The sequence below is a fragment of the Hemitrygon akajei genome, chromosome 21 (assembly GCF_048418815.1).
Source record: "Hemitrygon akajei chromosome 21, sHemAka1.3, whole genome shotgun sequence".
NCBI lineage: Eukaryota > Metazoa > Chordata > Chondrichthyes > Myliobatiformes > Dasyatidae > Hemitrygon > Hemitrygon akajei.
In genome coordinates this window covers 16,252,839-16,274,341 of record NC_133144.1, presented here as the reverse complement: position 1 = coordinate 16,274,341, position 21,503 = coordinate 16,252,839, and the positions used below count along the sequence as shown (strand labels likewise).

Below are 21,503 nucleotides of genomic sequence, written 5' to 3'. Positions count from 1 at the left end.
TTCTTTTCCTGCTAATGGGATAATGAAAATCAAAGCAGGAGGATTAGGATTAATTATCCTGAATATTGTGTTGAAATGACTCCCTAAATATTGAGAATTATTTCAGCTACTGCTAATTAACTAGTACTTCTCAAGTGTAAGTCTGTATGTCTCTAATTGTTCACATTTTTATGCTTTAATTATTCTTCCTCATCTGTTTAATGCTTTTGCATCTTTCCTATTTCTCTTTCTTTCCAAAACTATCTATCTGGCATCGAGGTAAGAAGCGGAATACATTATAATGCCAATTCAATAATGAGCATTTACGTGGGATCATTCAAAATAATTTAAAAATTAATCACATTTCATTATATAATAGAAGCATTTTCTGCTTTAATTTGTAAATTTAGACTCCAAATTGTAAATTGGTGCAGTTTCCTGCCTCTCTCTGCTGCCGTCCTCTCCTTTCATTGAAGATTCCCCATTAACACCCCATTTCTTTATCCAAGCTGTCAGCCGTGTCATCCAGTCTCTGCCTTTATGGGTCATTGACCCCGCAGTTCAATTACAGTTACATTAAGTAATTGTGATTTATTGTTCAAATGTCTTGGCCACACTACAAGCTTTTGCTATCCTGCATGGCATTTCTCGCAAACCTCCTCACCACTGATCCCAACATGATATTCATAAAATAGGAAAATACAAATGAAGGTAAGAAACAGAAAGTGAAACATTTCAATCAACAATATCAACACTTCCAATTGCCAATTGATGGTTATCTGAGGCACTAACCCAAGGAGGCAGTGCTAAGAAAAAAGATTTAAGATCAGTGGTGAGAGATCTAAAAGGGTCATCAGGAGCAGGTTCTTCACAAAGAGTGTGTTTTTTCAGCCAAGATGATGGCTGAAAACTCTTGTGGCAGATAAAGTGGATGACACTTGATCTCGAGGTGTTCCAGGTCGAGTGAGCAGAATTGGGACAGAACCGCCAAGTTTGTGCTCCACGATAAATTAATCATAAAGCATACTCCACCTTGTTTGCCTTTAAAAGACTGAGCTGTCCTCTGTTTGTGGAGAGTAGTGAAGCACAGACTCGCGTCAGTGGATGTGAGCCACGTTTCCATAAAGCACAGTACACAGCAATCCCTGATGTCCCCCTGGTACAGAAATCTTCCTCCAGGGTCTTCAGTTTTATTTTCCAGAGACTGTACATTCACTAGGTGGAAGTCTAAGGCCTTTGAGGTCTTGATGGTACCATCTTCACAGTCTTGGGATATCTCAACTATGTAACTATTTCACAGCAATGGAGTGGTGTTAAGTGCAATTGCCATTGTTGTATAGCTGCAAATTTGTCACAGAAACCCGGTCCTTTAGCCCACCATATGCAAACCTACTGTTGCACCCATCTGCCGTATATCAGTTCCATTTATCTGTATTAGCTGCATAGCTTTGTTTCCTTGGGGGCTGTTTGTTGGCAGCAGGATTTCCTGAGAGCTGTGAGACTTGGTGCCATTGATTGGGATATACATTTGGGGCTGGATACGGAGTTTCCGTGCGAACATCAGATCTTAACAATGGAGTTAGCTTAAGGGTTCAGATTCCGGGAGCATGAAATACAAACGCTAAATGCTAGAAAGACTCAACAGCATCTGTGGAGAAAGAAACACAAATAACATTTCATTCCTAGACCTCTCATCAGAATGGTCTAAACAGAAACATTCGGTTCTAGAACAGAAACGTTGCCTCATTTTCTGTCCTGCTGTAGGGACAATGTTTTTAAGCTGAATGAGTACAGAAAGGCTTTATAAGGATGTTGCCGGGTAACATATTCCTCTAAACACAGTAACTGACAAACAACATCTAGTTTGCTCGTGCCCTTGTACCTGCTACTGGCAGCTAGTTCCAAACATACATCTCCCTTTAAGTGAAGAATTTGCCCCTTATGCCCCTTTTAGATCTTTAACCTCTCACCCTAAACCTAAGCCGCCTTGGTTTTAATTCCCATTCCCCTGGATAAAGGCTGTGTGGGTTCACCCTCTCTATACACCTCTGCAAGGTCTCTCCTCAATTGCCTTTGTTGCAAGGTATAAAGCTCCAGCCTTCTCAAACTCTCCCTACAACTCAGAACCTCCAGTCCGGACAGCGTCACTATAAATCTTCCCTGTACTCTTTCCAGTTTAACGATGTTGTGCCTATAACCGGGCAACTGAAACAGAACACAGGAATAAAGAGTTTGGCCTCTTTCTCATAAGCAAATCCTTGATCAAATCAGCACCTAATACTTGATCCAAGAATGTTGCAAGATGCCAGCATTCTGTTGTGTCTGTCATCAGTCGTAATGGTCGATTGGTTCCTCAGGCATCCGATCAAACAGGGAACTTCATTTCGTCTGTGCAAAGTATTACGCCTGTTTTTTTTTGACAACTTCATCAAGCAGGATATAAACTGCACCATATGGCGCCAGGAAGTTAGCCTGTGTCACCTCGCTGTCCGAATGCACTTGCGGAAACAATAAAGCAAGCTTTCCTCTGTGGACCACTGCTTTTGGTTCTTTGGCATTTCAGCCTGTAACTTCTGCAAGCTCTTTGGCCTTGAAGAACGTAACTGGTTTTACCATGTAGATTTACATTGACAAAAAATTAAGAGGAGGAGTGGGCTACCTGGCCCCTCAAGCCATGGTTGATCTAGCCCAGGCTACATCTCCTCACATTAATATTGAAGAAGTCACCTTCGTGTCTGAGAGGTTCTCTTCCCCCTCTATCTTGCCCCACTGGCCAGCCAGTTGCAATCCAACAACAGGGAATCCCGCAGTAGGGGTCCATTATCAACACTGGTGTCAAGGATTGGGCAACTCTTCCCCAGTGGACTCCTGCATGAATTCACTTGGCACATCAAAGGAATATTGTTATTGGGCTTTCAGCTCACTAGGCTGAGCATGGCAACATAGTGTTGCAAAGTTAATTTGTGAAACAACTTCTTTAGTTAATGGTAACCTGTAAGTAGTACCAATTATACATAATAACTAGTGTAGCATGCCCCACAGGATGACGGTTTATAATCTCCTGACAACGGGAGAAAATGCAGATTAAAACATGAGGAACATTACATAAGTAGTTAATAACCACAAAAGGTATGAATCTGTGTAGTCTGGACAAATTAAATTGGGAAACGTAGCTTGGAGGACGAGTTCAAAGCAGTGAATGATCCAAAGTACTGGTGATTTTTGTTGCCCAACGCAGGATCTAACAAGAAATTTTGTTCAGAAGTCTGCTAGTTACCTCACTGTCAGATTCAGATTCATTTATCACAGGAACATTCAAGACGTACAATGCAAAGTGTCATTTGCGTCAACGAACAGCCCAGCCTAAGTATTTGCTGGGGGCAGCTGGTAAATATCACCACACATTCCAATGCCAATGTGGCAGGCCCATAATGTTCAGCAGAACAGCACAAGCAACAACAATAACAGCAAAACAATCCTATTTCCCCCCCACACACCCATCCACATACTCACATACACAGAATCCCACTCACATTCCCACCCACTCACATACACAGAATCCCACTCACATTCCCACCCACTCACATACACAGAATCCCACTCACATTCCCACCCACTCACATACACAGAATCCCACACACATTCCCACCCACTCACATACACAGAATCCCACTCACATTCCCACATACTCACATACACAGAATCCCACTCATTCCCACCCACTCACATACACAGAATCCCACACACATTCCCACCCACTCACATACACAGAATCCCACTCACATTCCCACCCACTCATCTATCCACATACTCACATACACAGAATCCCACTCACATTCCCACATACTCACATACACAGAATCCCACTCATTCCCACCCACTCACATACACAGAATCCCACACACATTCCCACCCACTCACCTATCCATATACTCACATACACAGAATTCCACTCACATACACAGAATCCCACATATTCCCACCCACCCTCTCCCACCCACTTACATACATAGACTCCAACTTCAAGACAGGCCACCTCCAGTCCTTGCCCCTGGACTGGCAGACATCGGGGCCTCTAACCTGCGACCTCTCTCAAGCTTTCTGATAGTCCCTTCTGGAGCAGTTCTAGCTGTATTGTTACCAACGGACTTCTGTTTACTGACACCTTCAGTCCTTGTCTGCAGACGTTAAGTTATGGACCTCCCAGTGCCAACAAAAAGACACAGTTTCTCTCAGGCCCTCTTTTAAAAAAAAATATAAGCCCAAATAGCTGCCCTCCTGTTCCCTCCCAGTTCACCTCTGGAAGCTATGGTGAGGGTGGGAGGGAGGTGCCTTGTTGAGATTTTTCCCTCATCGTCATCCTAATGATTTCTCTAAATCGGAGGATTCGCAAATCCCACGTGCTGGATTCCGATAGGTGACAAAGTGCCTCTTACAGCTGTTGCTTTGCCTGAAACCAGGTGCTTCCATCCATGCCTTTAGAGTCGTGTGGTTGAACTGTTTGGAGTCTGAGCCCACGGTGAAAAGTTCGGTTACACTAATCCCATTTATTTTCCCGTTCATCTTTCCCAACGTCCCTTCAGATTCAACCCACACACTAGAGGCAATTTTCAGTGCAAGTTAACCTACCAACCGGCACGTTTTTGAGACGTGGGAGGAAAGACGTGACCACAGTGCAGTCACGGGAAGAACATGCAAACTCCACACAGTCAGTGCCCTTGGTCAGGGTGGAATGCAGGTTCCCGGAGCTGTAGGTCGGTGGCTCCTGTGTCGCACTGTTTCCAGGAAGCTGATGTAACACACAGGCACTACAGAAGAAGGGTCTGGAGGACTACAGGAATACACAGTGAGTTGCAGGTCTCCAGAGAGCAAATCGGCAGTAATGAAAACCTAGAGCCATTGATTTCCTGGCAATCGGAGACAAATCTGCAGCTGAGACCAGCATTTCTTCAGCTCAGTTTAACCCCTTACACTTATTAATTTCTGTAAGTGCCCTTACTGGCCCCCACTGCACATGCCCCTATATCTCGTAACCCTCTTCAAGGGTAATGACCTGGTCCAACTAGTCCATATATTTGCGTGTGCAGGAATGTAGATTTGAGCTGAGCAGGATTGGCTGTTTGCAACTATCATCAACATTAGACAAAAACATTTTAAAGAAACAAGCCTGAACTGTTGAGGCTCATTCATTCCCGTAGGTTAATGATACGGCTTAAAGAAATGATTGGGTTTTGGAAGTTAATCGGTTGCACTTTTGCATTTTGAATAGCATCCTTGGCTAATTTCTATGATTAATGATAAGCAGGAGTACAAAGAAGGGATTAAGTAGCCACTATTTTGAAGTTGAGCAAAAGCAGGAACAGGTATGCAGCCAAAGCCAGACAAGAGAGGAATGCCAGAAGGTTACATGAGTCAGGCAAGGGGATGGATTGAACGTGACCATGTTTAGCTGTGCTGTACATTCCAGATTAATGTGGCCATACTGTGGGGCTTGCTTGTGTTTAGCTTAAATGTACACAATTTCTTCAGTACATGGGAATCGGGTTGTCTCCCTGTAACAGAGAATGCATATTTAATAGTAACTTTTTCCAGGGTGGGAAGGGAATTGAACAGATTCCTGAAAAGGAAATATTGTTGGGCTGTAGGAACAGGCAAGGTTGAGAAATGTTGTTGGGCTGTACATTGAACATAGAAATTTATAGCACATTATAGGCCATTCAGCCCACAACGTTTTGCCGACCATGTAACCTACTCTCGAAACTGCCTATAATTTCCCTACCACATAGCCCTCTATTTTTCTAAGCTCCATATACTTATCCAAGAGGCTCTTAAAAAAACCCTATTATATCTGTTTCCACTACCGTAGCCAGCAGTGCATTCACTCACCCACCACTCTCTATGTGAAAAACTTGCCCCTGACATCCCCTTGGTACCTATTTCCAATCACCTTAAAACTATGCCCCCCTCATGCTAGCCATTTCAGCCCTGGGAAAAAGCTTCTGACTATCCACACGACCAATGCCTCTCATCATCTTGTACACCTCTATCAGCTCAACTCTCATTATGAGAAAAGGCCTATTCTCATAAGGTACGCCCTCCAATCCAGGCAACATCCTTGTAAATCTCCTCTGCACCCTTTCTATGGTTTCCACATCCTTCCTGTAGTGAGGTGACCAGAACTGAGCACAGTACTCCAAGTGGGGAGTGAGTGAGAGAGAGAATGAATTGTACAAGATGGTGAAGAGGAAAAAGAAGGCATTAGTGCAAAGAAAATCAGAACCAGATACAAGTCGATGGTAAGACTAGAGGTGGTCTGCAGTGTTCCATTGCTGAGGTGGGGTTAGGGCTGTAGGGGAGTAGATGTTCCTCAACCTGGTGGTGTGGGACCTCAGGTTTCTGCACCTCCTGACTGGCGGTTGCAGTGAGAGGAGGCCATGGTGAGCTGTTGGCATTCCTTGATGATAGAAGCCATCTCCTGGAGGTAGAGGCTATCAGTGATGTGGGAGGGCTGTGTCTACTCCCCTCTGTGGCCTCTTGTGTTCCTGTGTGATGGAGTTGCCAAATCAGTCAAGATACTTTCAACAGAGCAGCTGTAGGAGTTCGTTAGAGTATTTGTCCACATGCCAATCTCCTAAGTTTCTAAGGAAGTCGAGGCACCGGTTCACCTTTGTGATTTAGATGAGGGCTGAGTGGTTGCTGTTTCAAAGAGGCTGCTCAGCTGTGATGGTTGAAGTCTTTTTCTTTGCTGCAGGATTCTGTCACCTAGACACTGAATGAGAACAAAGAGTGGCGGTAACTTAGGGATAATTTGTGCCAAACAGGTTTTGTTGCTGTTTGCCCCACTTCCTATTTTGGGGAATTACACTGTTAACCCCCCCATCATGGTTCGGCCTGGACAGTCACATTGGACTTCGCGTAAGAGACACCATCAGCCGGACTTACTGACAGAAACTGGCTGGATAGATTGCAACCTCCAACCCACGTGAGCTCGCAGTTAAACAGGGAGCGCATCTTAAAGCCGCGTCTGAATTACAAAGCACCCGTTGTAGCATGCGTGTCTATTGCCCTGAGCAGTGTCACATTAAATTCATCGTGTAGGAGCACCAGGTGCAGTGGTCCCTAGCCCTGACCATGCTGGGGAGCAACGTCAGGCACAGTCACAGGACTTTGCTACCAAGTGGGTCCCGTCAGTCTCAGCTGATTAACCCCTTTTGCACTTTTCCCCCGTCCCAGCTTCTCTCTCTTGCGCGTCAACTCACGGGGGGGGGGGGGGGGGAGAAAAACACAGTAGTGATTTCTTAAAGCAAGGGCGTCTCAATTGAGTGATCCTTTAACACCCAATTTCATACCACTGCACAACACAACAAATAAATCCATTTGTTCCTTGTGTGAGTCACATAAAAATCGAAGTGTGAGTCAAGCTGTTTCGACACAGGAATGCCTTAGATTTCTGAGGAGATTTTTATAGCCCTGTGAACTGTGAACACTGCCAGTGCTGCTGTAAGGAAGGCTTAGCCGACACTTCTTGGCAATGAATCAATTGATAGCAGCAATTGGAAAGCGTGTCACTTTCACAGTGGACATCAGGCAGATAGATTTCTGTGGAATATAACGCAGCCCATACGGTAAAAAGATATAGGAAAAGAGCAGGCAAGATATTACAGGGGTGGGTGTGTGTGTGTGTGTGTGTGTGTGTGTACACACAGAAAAGAGTAGGCAAGACATGTATGTGTACAGAGCCCCGTGGGTCAGGTTGATCAGTGATTGGAAAGGTATGTAATTTCAACACCAGTAAAGGTGTTGTACTTTGTAAATAAACAACATTATTTACCAGCTTTTTGTTGCTAGCATGAATAACGTCAGTCTTCAATGATTGACAATCGGCGATACTGCTGACGCAGGGAGATAATACCGACTCAATAGACAATAGACAGTAGGTGCAGGAGTAGGCCATTTGGCCCTTCTAGCCAGCACCACCATTCACTGTGATCATGGCTGATCATACACAATCAGTACCCCGTTCCTGCCCTCTCCCCATATCCCTTGACCCTGCTATCTATAAGAGTTCTATCTAACTCTCTCTTGAAAGCATCCAGAGACTTGGCCTCCACTGCCTTCTGGGGCAGAGCATTCCACATATCCACCACTCTCTGGCTGAAAAAGTTTTTCCGCATCTCTGTTCTAAATGGCCTACCCCTTATTCTTAAACTGTGGCCTCTAGTTCTGGACTCAACCATCAGCAGGAACATGCTTCCTGCCTCCAGCGTGTCCAATCCCTTAATAATCTTATATGCTTCAATCAGATCCCCTCTCATCCTTCTAAATTCCAGTGTATACAAGCCCAGTCGCTCCAATCTTACAACATATGACAGTCCCGCCATTCCGGGAATTAACCTTGTGAACCTGCGCTGCACTCCTTCAATAGCAAGAATGTCTTTCCTCAAATTTGGAGACCAAAACTGCACACAATGCTCCAGGTGGGGTCTCACCAGGGCCCTGACCAGCTGCAGAAGTACCTCTTTGCTCCTATACTCAGTTCCTCTTGTTATAAAAGCTAGCATGCCATTAGCTTTCTTCACTGCCTACTGTACCTGCATGCTTGCTTTCATTGACTGATCTACAAGAACACCTAGATCTTGTTGTACTTCCCCTTTTCCTAACTTGACACCATTCAGATAGTAATCTGCCTTCCTGTTCTTGCCACCAAAGTGGATAACCTCACATTTATCCACATTAAACTGCATCTGCCATACATTTGCCCACTCACCCAACCTGTCCAAGTCACCCTGCATTCTCATAACATCCTCCTGACATTTCACACTGCCACCCAGCTTTGTGTCATCAACAAATTTGCTAATGTTACTTTTAATCCCTTTATCTAAATCATTAATGTATATTGTAAACAGCTGCGGTCCCAGCACCAAACCTTGCGGTACCCCACTGGTCACAGCCTGCCATCCCGAAAGGGACCCATTAATTTCCTGTCAGCCAGCCAATTTTCAATCCATGTCAGTACTTTGCCCCCAATACCATGTGTTCTAATTTTGCCCACTAATCTCCTATGTGGAACTTTATCAAAAGCTTTCTGGAAATCCAGGTACACTACATCCACTGGCTCTCCCTTGTCCATTTTCATAGTTACATCCTCAAAAAACTCCAGAAGATTAGTCAAGCATGATTCTCCCTTCATAAATCCACGCTGACTCGGACTGATCCTTCTACTGCTATCCAAATGTGTCGTAATTTCCTCTTTTATAATTGACTCCAGCATCTTTCCCACTACTGAGGTCAGGCTAACCGGTCTATAATTCCCTGTTTTCTCTCTCCCTCCTTCCTTGAAAAGTGGGACAACATTAGCCACCCTCCAATCGGCAGGAACTGATCCTGAATCTATAGAACATTGGAAAATGATTACCAATGCGTCCACGATTTCTAGAGCCACCTCCTTAAGTACTCTGGGATGCAGACCATCAGGTCCCAGGGACTTATCAGCCTTCAAATCCAACAGTCTATCCAACATTGTTTCTTGCCTAATATAAATTTCCTTCAGTTCATCCATTACCCTAGTTCCTTTGGCCACTATTGCATCTGGGAGATTGTGTCTTCGCTAGTGAAGACAGATCCAAAGTACCCATTCAACTCATCTGCCATTTCCTTGTTCCCCATAATAAATTCACCCGTTTCTGACTTCAATGGCCCAATTTTGGTCTTAACTATTTTTTTGCTTTTCACATACCTAAAGAAGCTTTTACTATCCTCCTTTATATTCTAGGCTAGTTTACCTTCGTGCCTCATTTTTTCTCCGCATATTGCCTTTTTTTGTTATCTTCTGTTGCTCTTTAAAAGTTTCCCAATCCTCTGGCTTCCCACTCATTTTTGCTATGTTATACTTCTCTTTTATTTTTATACTGTCCTTTACTTCCCTTGTCAGCCACAGCCGCCCCTTACTCCCCTTAGGATCTTTCTTCCTCTTTGAAATGAACCGATCCTGCACCTTCTGCATTATTCCCAGAAATACCTGCCATTGTTGTTCCAGTCTTCCCTGCTAGGGTATTGTTCCATTGAACTTTGGCCAGCTCCTCCCTCATACCTCCATAGTTCCCTTTGTTCAACTGTAATACTGACACATACGATTTTCCCTTCTCCTTGTTTTAATTGTAGGTTAAAACATATCATACTATGGTCACTACCTCCTAATGGCTCCTTTACCTCGAGGTCCCTGATCAAATCCGGTTCATTGCACAACACTAAATCTAGAATTGCCTTCTCCTTGGTAGGCTCCAGTACAAGCTGTTCTAAGAATCCATCTCGGAGGCACACCACAAACTCCCTTTCTTGGGGTCCAGTACCATTCTGATTCTCCCAGTCTACCTACATGTTGAAATCCCCCATGACAACTGTAAATTTTAACTCTTCATTCAGCTTACACCCTACATCCAGACTGCTGTTTGGGGGCCTGTAGATAACTCCCATTAGGGTCTTTCTACCCTTAGAATTTCTCAGTTCTATCCATACTGACTCTACATTCCCTGATTCTGTGTCCCCCCTTGCAAGGGACTGAATATCATTCCTCACCAACAGAGCCACCCCACCCCCTCTGCCAGTCAGTCTGTCCTTTCGATAAGATGTATATCCTTGAATATTCATTTCCCAGACCCTGTCCACTTGAAGCTATGTCTCTGTTATTCCCACAACATCGTACTTGCCAATTTCCAACTGAGCCTCAAGCTCATCTACATCTCATCTACTCATCTAACTCATCGAATCGCCACATGATAGTTATTTAATAAATAGTAGGAGGGAGTGGCTACGAAAAATCATGTTCTGTCAATAAAATGCTTAAAGCTAACGCATTCCTGGATAAGAATATTATGCTGAGATAAATGCCTATATGCTGTACACAGCTGCTTTTGCATTTATACATTTTCTACACAAACAATGTGAAGTGAATCAGATAAAAATGGTTAAGGAATCAAAGAAGGAGAGAAGTGGGGAAACGCAAGCTGGGGCCCAGGTACACAGAACAGGTGTTCCCAGAACAGAAGGAAGTTACCAGGAAAGGAAGTCACGAGGATTAACAGTAAAACCCCGATAATTCAGCATTTGAACGGAGGTAATTATTTAAACCATGTGCGTTTTTATTCAGGATATAATTAAGCAACAAGAGAAAGTGGCCGCAGCAAGTACAATTGTTGATAAGCTGTTAAGTCGAGCCTGACTGTCCGTGACAAGATACGGAAGTAGTTTGCCAGGCCCTTCTTCCACGCAGATCCTGCTTCTGCTCAAGTTGGGACCCGCTGGGTTTGAATTCAGGACCATCCGTCTCGAAGTTTAGTGCTGATGCCACTACACCGCCAGTGGCCCAGTACAATAACAATATTTAAAAGGCATGTGGACAGGTACATAGGGGAGGTTTAGAGGGACATGGGCTAAATGTGGGTAATGTTGTTTCAAGTTGAATACACATTCAGAGTGTTATTAGACCTGATTATGGTTTATCCAGTATCCGATGTGAGGTCACATCAGTTGAGGTAAGGATAGAAGCCACTGGTGTACGTGTGAAGCTGGCCCTGATAATGTTGTCAGGTTTGCATGTAAGAGAACATCAAGGCTCTATCCTCGGTGTGAAAACCAGGAAGAGAAACCATGGCTGAAGAGGGGACTGGACGGATAAAAATGGAACCAATGATGGCATTTTGACATGGACTGTGTGGGGTGTTGTCATGTTAAAGGCTGCAGAGGGGAGAGGAGAAGGGTTGTGCACAATTGAGAATGCTGTAAACAGACCACACGTGCTGAAGGAAGGTGCAATGTAAACCATTAAAGGAGAGTGAGGCATGTGGAGTCAGATGAGGGAGGGGATATGGTCTGTAAAGTTTATAGGGAGTAGGATGATTAGGGGCAGGGGGTTGGAGGAGCGTACGAGGAAGGTAACAAAAATGGAAGGATGAGGCAGATCATATGAGGAGAGAGGGAGGATACGAGAGCTGAGGGTTACAAGAAAATGGGAATTCAGTATTCATACCATTGAGTTGTACTCAACTCACAGTGTTAGTCTTCTAGTTGTTTGGCCCCACTGGCAGTGGAGGAGGCTAAGAATGGACAGGTCAGTGTGGAACTGAAGTGGCCACTGGGAGTGGTCATTACAGACGGAGCTCAGACGCTCAGCAGACCAGTTGTCTAGTCTGCTCTGTAGAGGAGGCCAGTGGGCAGCACTAAATGCAGTGGAGGGTGTTGGAGGAGATATTTGTGAATTTTTGCTTTAGAAAGTAAACATGCTCTCTGTAAAGTGGGTAAAGTGGAATTGGAATGGTTAGTTGGCAAGGTTACCGGGCTATCTGAAGGGGAGTTGTAATGAAAGCTTGAATTATGTTATGTTAAAAAGTTATGTTATGAATAACTTTTCATAACAAACCAGTGTAGAAGATGGGAAGGGATATTAGATCAACAGTTTAATATTAAACGGCAGGAGGAGCAGAGGCAGGAATTTTGGAGAGAAGGACTGATAGATCAAAGCAAGGTTAACAGAGATTTCAAAGCTTGCATTGAGGGAGTGGTTCCAAGAGGGCAACGACTTTGGCAAAACCTGGACAATGAAATGGGATGAAGTAGAAGGTAGGGAGTGCACTCAGAGGCCAAGGGGCTGTTCTAGGGGGGATCTGGTTGCTGAGGTTTAGGAGCAAAAGAGAGATGAGAGGAGCAGGACGAAGTGAGAAGGTTTGGATTTCAATTTCATTTAATTTGTTCTGCGATTGATGGAAAGTGCTTCCAATTCAGGTGCAACCTGATGAACATGGCTGTTTTTTGAACTGACCTCATTGAAGGAGGACATTTCTCTCGAGGTTTAAGACGGTCATGTAAACATAGGCGGACATGGATCACGTGCATGCAGAAGGGATTGGTTTAATTTGATAATATAGTTGGCATAAACGTGATGGGCCAGCTCGCCTGTCCTGGTGTTGTACTGTTCTATGTTCTATGACGACCACCACCATAATCTACCTTCCCTCCAATCCTCCCAGCTCCCAGCAGACAGATAACAGGGTGGAAAGGCTGGTTGAGGCATCAGTGCTGGCCCTCTGTGGATGCAGTATTCCTGCTGAGTATTTGTGTCAGTGTGACCTAACTGCAGAGTGACTGGATTAGACCTACTGGAAATTACATTCGACATAGGAATCTCCAGCACATTACAGGCCCTTCGGCTCACAATGTCTTGCCAACCATGTGACCTACTCTAGAAACTGCCTAGAATTACCCTGCTGAATAGCGCTCTGTTTTCCTAAGCTCGGTGTACCTATCTAAGAGTCTCTTAAAAGACCCTGTTGTATCCACCTCCACCTCTGTCACTGGCAGTGCATTCCACGCACCCACCACTCTGTGAAAAACTTACCCCTGACGTCCCCTCTGTACCTATTTCCAAGTACTTTAAAACTATGCCCCCTCGTGTTGGCCATTTCAGCCCTGGGAAAAAAGCCTCTGGCTATCCACACGATCAATGCCTCTTGCATGTAATTGTGGGAAATAAAGCAGTTGCTTTAGATCTTGTAAACATATTACCTGCTTGTTTTGTGGTGAAGTATTTCTATTAACATCTATGAGGAGCGCAGTAATCGGTGTTTGCATTGACTTGGTAACAGGGAATAGTGACCCTGTCTCCCAGTCCTGTGCCTGGCCTGCTTTGCCCTCGTATTGACGTGCTTATCTGCTGGTGGTGAGTGTCGTATTGGGAATTGCTGTGCCTAGTTGGAATCTATTAATGGTCTGATCATTCCCGTTTAATCAAAGTGTAGATGGTGCTTCACAGCCGGGCCCAGGATGCGCTTTGTTAGTGTCGAGCAGGAAGCACAGAAGTTGTTCAGTAGGTCAGGCAGCATTGGTGTGGGAAGATGAAGAGCCAATGAACTTGAAAAATTTAAAAAGTATGTTTAAAGTTGCAGATAGAGGGAGAGATGGAGAGGGCAGTGGGAGTATTGGGTGGAAAACAATATGCAAAGTTTTTAGTGTTGACTAGTTAATAGACAAATGAGAATGAGGGCAGTTATAGAGAAAGGTGCATATCCTGGAGCAACACAACACAGACCTGGAAATGCAGACATCTGCAACACTGGAGAATTTTAAAGAGACTAGCTTCATTTGCCTCATGTATTTGTCACTAGATTCTGCAATGGTTCCAGAGGAATGGGAAATTGCAAATGTCACTCCGCTCTTTAAGAAAGGAGAGAGGCAGTAAAAAAGGTGATTGCAGGCCAGTTCGCCTAACCTCACTGTTTGGGAAGATGTTGGAGTCCTTTTTTTTTAAGAATGAGGGTTCAAGGTGAGCAGTTTTTGGGCTGCTTACCTAAGAAACATGTGCTGGCATTGGAAAAGGTCCAGCGGGGTGTTGTGGAGAATGATTTTGAGAATGAAAGGGTTAATATAAGAGCAGTGCTTAATGACTCTGTGCCAGTACTCACCGGAGTTTAGAAGAATGAGGGGGAATCTCAGTGAAACCTAATGAATATTGAAGGGCCCAGGTGGAGTGAATGTGGAGGAGATGCTTCCTGTAGTGGGTGGCTATAGGACCAGAGAGCACAGCCCCAGAATAGAGGGATGTCCATTTAGATCAGAGTTGAGGAAGGATTTCTTTAGCCAGAGGGTGGTGAACCAATGGAATTCTTTTCCACAGACGGCTGTGAAGGCCAAGTCATTGAGTATACATAAAGCAGAGGGTTGATAGGTTCTTGATCAGTTGGGGCATTAAAGGTTATAGGAAGAAGAATGAGATTGAGAAGGATAATAAACCAGCCATGATAGAATGTTGCAGCAGGGTTGATGGGCCGAACAGCCAAATTCTGCTCTCATGTCCTATATTCTAAAGGTCCTGTGTATACTGAAACACACAGTGAGATGTGTCAAAGCAAATCAGCAAGGATTTGCTGAGCAACCTGCAAGTGTCACCATGCACCCTGTGCCCACAGCTCAGTGGCACTAATAGAGCATCTTTGGAATGTGGGAGGAAACTGGAGCACCTGGAGGAAACGGAGGGCATGCACACTCCTCACAGACAGCAGTGGGAATCGAACCCCGATCTTGCCAAAACGTGTGCTTACCGCTGTACTAGTAGTTACCCAACAAAGCAGGCGGTGCCTGTGGAGAAAGCGAAACTGAATTAAATGAGATGGTGACTTTCAGCCTGATCGGATGCACACAGGATGGGCTGGTTATCCAGGACTGTTGAGTTCAGTATTGAGTGTCGAGCACTGCATCAAGTCCAGAGGGGAGCTAAATGAAGTGTGCTTGCTCTTAGCCTGTCAGAATTTTTCACTTTAATGGGTTATTGCCTTGAGTTTATGTGACATATTACTGTAGCAACATTGTGTGACTAGAAGTGACAATGATGGTAGATTGGTGCTCTGTAGGGGATTTGGGACAGAGAACACATTGTGGTATTTAGAATGAAATATTGAGAGCATTCGCAGTCTGGTCATTATCCTCATAAACTAAGTAATTGCGATAGGCTGGTAATATTATGCATGGTGTGTTTGTGCAGTGTTTTTGATTTCAGTTGCGCATTCGTATTTTGTCTGCAACTGGGGTCCAATTGGATTATTACAGCCTTCTCATCCGGAAAATAACTGGGAGCGAAAGATATGTAGGCCTGGTTAATCCAACTAATAGTTTTGCCGTAATGATTTTTAAAAGGGAATGAACAGTGATCAACGGTGGATCCAAGAATACCACATAGTTGAGGAGTTTAGATCATATCACCCAAGAATATTATATTGTCTGAATATAGTCGTTTACCGTTGAGATAGTAAGGTTAGAAATATGAAGCTAGGACAGATGAATGTGAGGCTGAGGAACTGGTGTAAGAGGGAGAGATTCAGCTTTTGGATCTCCACCTTTGGGATCTATTTTGGGGCAAAGGTGACCTATAAAACTGGGACCTTCTACCTCTGAATTAGAGGAGGTCCAATATTTGTTTGGGGACATTTGCTGGAGCTATTCAGGAAGAACTAAACTAGTCCAGCAGGGGGTGGGACCAAAACGATCACGTGGGAGATGCGAAAATTCAGGGAAATGTAGAAAGTAATGCAAGCAAATTCACTAAACAGGATGGGGAGCCAGGAATAGGTAACATTCCATTTCTTTAAAGCAGGAGTCCTGACAGGTAAGGCAGATGAGCTTAGGGCATGTATTGGCACATGGGACAGGGATATCACTGCTATTTCTGAAACATGGTTCAATGTGTTGGGGTATGAATGCTACCGGTGTGAAAGAGCTGGAGGTGGGAGGAGAGAGGTTGCAGTATTGACCAGGGAGAACATCACTGCCAATTCTTAGAGAGGATATTTTGGGAGATGGTGCAGTGAGGCTAAATGGGTAGAACTTGAGAATAAAATGGGGGTGATCACTTTAGGATTGTAATACAGATCTCCCGGTAGTCAAGTGGGAATTGGAGGAGCAAGTACATCAAGAGATTGCAGGTAGTTGTAGGAATAGCAGGGTGGTAATAGTAGACACTTTTAATTTAATACTGATCAGGACTACCATAGTGCTAACGGATTAAATGGAGCAGAATTTGTTAAGTGTCCAGGTAAGTTTTATTGAGCTATATGTAAACACTTGAACTCCCTTTAGGAAACAGAGTTGGGCAAGTAACTGAAATGACAGTGGGGAGGACTTTGGGACAAATGATCATAGTTCTATTAGTTTTAAAGTAATTAAAGAAAAATATTAACTGGGTGGGTGACAAGTTAAAGTCCTGAGTTGGGGCCAGTCTAATTTTGGTGACATTAAACAGGAACTTGCAAAGATTGATTGGGAGAGGCTGTTAGCAGGTAAAGAGACATTTGACTGGGGGGGGGGGGGGCTCTTAAAAGGTACCATACCAACCTAAGCATTGTAGTAGAAAATGAGCCTGGACACGAGATGGAGTTTCAGTGGGAGAACATTTTGGGGCAAATAATCATAACTCTTAAGTTTTCAGACAGAGATAGTTGAGGACAAGCCTGGACCTTGGGGGGGTGGGGGTGGGGGATGTTAACTGGGAAGAGGCTAATTATACCAGTATTGGACAGGAACTGCAGAAAGTAGATTGGGAACAGCTGGTACTGGGTAATTCCTTGTCTGATCAGATGGTCAGAATTCAGGAGCAAAGGCAAGAGGGTAACTAGGGACAGGATAGGATCATTCAAGTGCAAAGGAGGGAATTTATCTGGAGCCAGAGAAAGTAGGTAAGGTATTGAATGAGTATTATTCACCAAGAAGGAGGACATGGAGGATGGTGGGACCAGGGAGAAGTATGCTGGGATTGTACGACATCTTGTTATCAAAGGTGTTGAGGATCATGAAGAACATTGAAGTGGATAAGTCTTCACTGCCTAATGGTTATGCTACATTATTGAGAGGGGAGTTTGCTATGGCTGGACAGAGATCTTTGCCATAGACAAGGTCCCAGTGGACATCTTTCCTCTGTTTAAGGACAATCAAGACAAACCAGAAACTGTAGGGCAGTGAGCCTTACATCAGTGATAGGGAAATTATTTAAGAAGATTCTTGGGGATAGGATCTACTCGCATCTTGAAAAGAATAGACGTTAAGGAGAATCACCATGGCTTTGAGCAGGAGAGTCTTATAAACTTGATTGAGTTCTTTAAGGAGGTGACATAGATGATTGGTGAGGATGGGGCAGTAGATGTTGTTCACATGGACTTTACTGAAGCTTTTTACAAGGTTCCTCAGGATAGGCTGATCCAGAAGATTAAGGCACATGGGATGCTTAAGACTCAGTAGACTGGATTCAAAACTGGCTTGGTCATAAAGGACAAAGGGTAGAGGAGGGGAAGAGCAATTCAGAACGGAGGTCTGCGACCAGTGACGTTCTGCAGTGCTCAATGCCGGGACCTCTGTTTATGTTATATAAGTGAGTGATTGGGCAAAAATATAGGTGGGCTGTTTAGTAAGCTTGCAATCAACACAAACACTGACAGAGTTGCGGATAGAAAGAGGAAGGATTCAGTAGGATATCGGCCGACTGGGAAAGTTGAGCAGAGGAATGACAGGTGGGGTTTACAAGTGTAAGCTGCGGAATTTTGAGATGTCAGATGCAAGAGGGAGGTACACGGGAGGTGCAGCTGCATAAACATTTGAGTTGGACGCATTTGGAGCATGGTGTGCAGTGCACAGTAGGAAGGATGTGGAAGCTTTGGTGCAGGACTGGCAGCTCAGTGCATGCATCAGGTTGTTGCAGGAATAGAGAGTATCGGTTACAAGGAGAGATTGGATAAACTTGAGTTGTTTTCTCTGGAGAAGTGGAAACTGAGGATGAGGAAGTTTGAATGAGGAATGGGGCTCACGGAGGAGAGCAGGACAACCACATTCCCCACTTACTCAGCACAGTCCTGAATATAAAGAACCATGCTACTGGGCAGCAAGTCAAGATCCCAGTGTTGGTTGGGGGTAGGATAGGTCACAGCACTGGAAGAGGAACAAGTAGACCACCATTCAGCCTGTGCCCCTTCTGCTCCGTGAGTGGGGTCCTGCCCTGTTGGACCTTTAGGACCAGTCTAGTGGTAGGGACCTTACAGACACTGGCCCAGGAATCGGGCAACAGTGCCAGTCGAGTGCCCACTTGCACTCTGCTAGCATCAAGCCATTCATGGTGGCACTGGTGCTTTCTGAAGAGCAGTTGAGATGGTCTCAGTACCAGAAAAGCCATGTCAGTTGGACCTCACACAGGGCTTTGACAAGGAGATCATTCTCACTCTGTTGTATCACTTTTGATTGTGGGAAAGTGTGTATGGAACCGAAGGAAATAGCAGAGGTATTTAATGAATACTTTACTTCAGTATTCACTATAGTAAAGGATCTTAGTGATTGTAGTGATGACTTGCAGCAGACTGAAAAGCTTGAGCACATAGATATTAAGGAAGAGGATGTGCTGGAGCTTTTGGAAAGCATCAAGTTGGATAAGTCACCGGGACCGGATGAGATTTACCCCAGGCTACAGTGGGAGGCGAGGGAGAAGATTGCTGAGCCTCTGACGATGATCTTTTCATCATCAATGGGGACGGGAGAGGTTTGAGGATTGGAGGGTTGTGGATGTTGTTCCTTTATTCAAGAAAGGGAGTAGAGATAGCCCAGGAAATTATAGACCAGTAAGTTGATGGAGAAGACCCTGAGAAGCAGGATTTATGAACATTTGGAAAGGTATAATATGATTAGGAGTAGTCAGCATGGCTTTGTAAAGGGCAGGTCGTGCCTTACGAGCCTGATTGAATTTTTTGAGGATGTGACTAAACACATTGATGAAGGAAGAGCAGTAGATGTAGTGTATATGGATTTCAGCAAGGCATTTGATAAGATACCCTATGCAAGGCTTATTGAGAAAGTAAGGAGGCATGGGATCCAAGAGGACATTGCTTCGTGGATCCAGAACTGGCTTGCCCACAGAAGGTAAAGTGTGGTTGTTGACGGGTCATATTTTGCATGGAGGTCGGTCACCAGTGGAGTGTCTTGGGGATCTGTTCTGGGACTCTCACTCTTTGTGATTTTTATAAATGACCTAGATGAGGAAGTGGAGAGATGGGTTAGTAACTTTGCTGATAACACAAAGGTTGGAGGTGTTGTGGATAGTGTGGAGGGCTGTTAGAGGTTACAGCGGGACATTGATAGGATGCAAAACTGGGCTGAGAAGTGGCAGATGGAGTTCAATCCAGCTAAGTGTGAGGCAGTTCATTTTGGTAGGTCAAATATGATGGCAGAATATAGTATCAATGGTAAGACTCTTGGCAGTGTGGAGGATCAGAGGGATCTTGGGGTCTGAGTCCATAAGACACTCAAAGCAGCTGCACAGGTTGACTCTGGTTAAGAAGGCGTACGGTGTATTGACCTTCATCAATCATGGAATTGAATTTCAGACCCGAGAGGTAATGTTGCAGCTATATAGGACCCTGGTCAGACCTCACTTGGAGTACTGTGCCCAGTTCTGGTCACCTCACTACAGGAAGGATATGGAAGCCATGGAAAGGGTGCAGAGGAGATTTACAAGGATGTTGCCTGGATTGGGGAGCATGCATTATGAGAATAGGTTGAGTGAACTCGGCCTTTTCTCCTTGGAGCGAATGAGGATGAGAGGTGACTGATAGAGGTGTATAAGATGATGAAAGGCATTGATCATGTGGATAGTCAGAGACTTTTTCCCAGGGCTGAAATGGTTGCCACAAGAGGACACAGGTTTAAGGTGCTAGGGAGTAGGTACAGAGGAGATGTCAGGGGCAAATTTTTTTATACAGTGAGTGGTGAGTGCGTGGTATGGTCTGCCGGCAATGGTGGTGGAGGTGGATATGATAGGGTGTTTTAAGAAGCTTTTAGATAGGTACATGGAGCTTAGTAAAATAGAGGGCTATTGGTAAGCCTAGTAATTTCTCAGGTAGGGACATGTTCGGCACAACTTTGTGGGCCGAAGGGCCTGTATTGTGCTGTAGGTTTTCTATGTTTCTGTGATTAACAATGTACAAAGATTAGCTCAGTTATGTAGAAAGACTATGGCCAATGACAATTAGTGGATTATCACATGACTAGAGCAGGAGATAGTCATTTATCTCTGGACTCTATCCCACATATATTCTGTACTCTGGACCCATAAGTGAGATAAGTCTTATGGAGTGTCCATTTAGTGATTGGTTTATGTACCTGAAACTGAAATCCTGTAACTAAAATTAGCTTTACAAAACCATAACCTAGCCTTCAACAATTCTTCTATCTCAGCAGTAAGCATTCTGAATAGGTATTCCTTTCCAGAAAAACCTTTAGTACTTCTAATTGAGTCTTTTTAAATACGCTACCCGAGAGGACTAAATTCAAAGCACTCCACTCAAAGTAATAACATTTATATTCGCAAATGTAATCACATTTGGAAGGACAATTAAGTGTAATTGAAATCTCCTTGTACAGCGCTGCGTAAAAACTTAGATTTCTGATTACTGGGGATTACCTGGATTTTCCATTCTACTGTAGCTCCATAAAATATATCTCAGAGGAACTTGGATATTATAAATGCCAGTGTGAAACTTGAGTGGTGTTCAGCTTTTATTTTAATCATGTTATTATCCTGTGTGGCAAAGCTGTTGTTAGTATTTGCTCGGTTTACACCACACAAGTTCCAGTAACCCGAGAGATTCCATTTGCTTGGTGCTAAAAGTTTTCAATATGTTAGTAGTTTTTTATTATTATGTTCTAGTTTTCATTTCAAAGACATGTAGGTAGCATTGAAGAGATTTTTTTTTCTCTCAAGCAAAGTCTAAAAGAAAGGGACAAGATGAAGACATTTAGTCACGGAATTGTGAATATCTTCACAATTGAATATCTTCAATGTACAGCTGCCAGTGGAGTGCATTTCCCAGAAGATTAAGGGAGCTCAAAGGAGAGCCCATGGAAAGATTTGAAATAATTGATGAGAACTTTAAAATCCACATTAACTTGGAGGTAATGTAGCAAAGATGGGGGTTACGGGTGGATAGGAGAATATCAATTGGGGCAAG

At 44.1% G+C, this 21,503-nt stretch overlaps 1 protein-coding gene across 2 annotated transcripts in view; it reads left to right on the top strand.

Moving 5' to 3' along the window:
• The window catches only part of dapk2b (death-associated protein kinase 2b), a 152,787-nt gene that overhangs the window by 85,821 nt on the left and 45,463 nt on the right, over window positions 1-21,503 (top strand). The gene's annotated exons all lie outside the window — the stretch shown is intronic.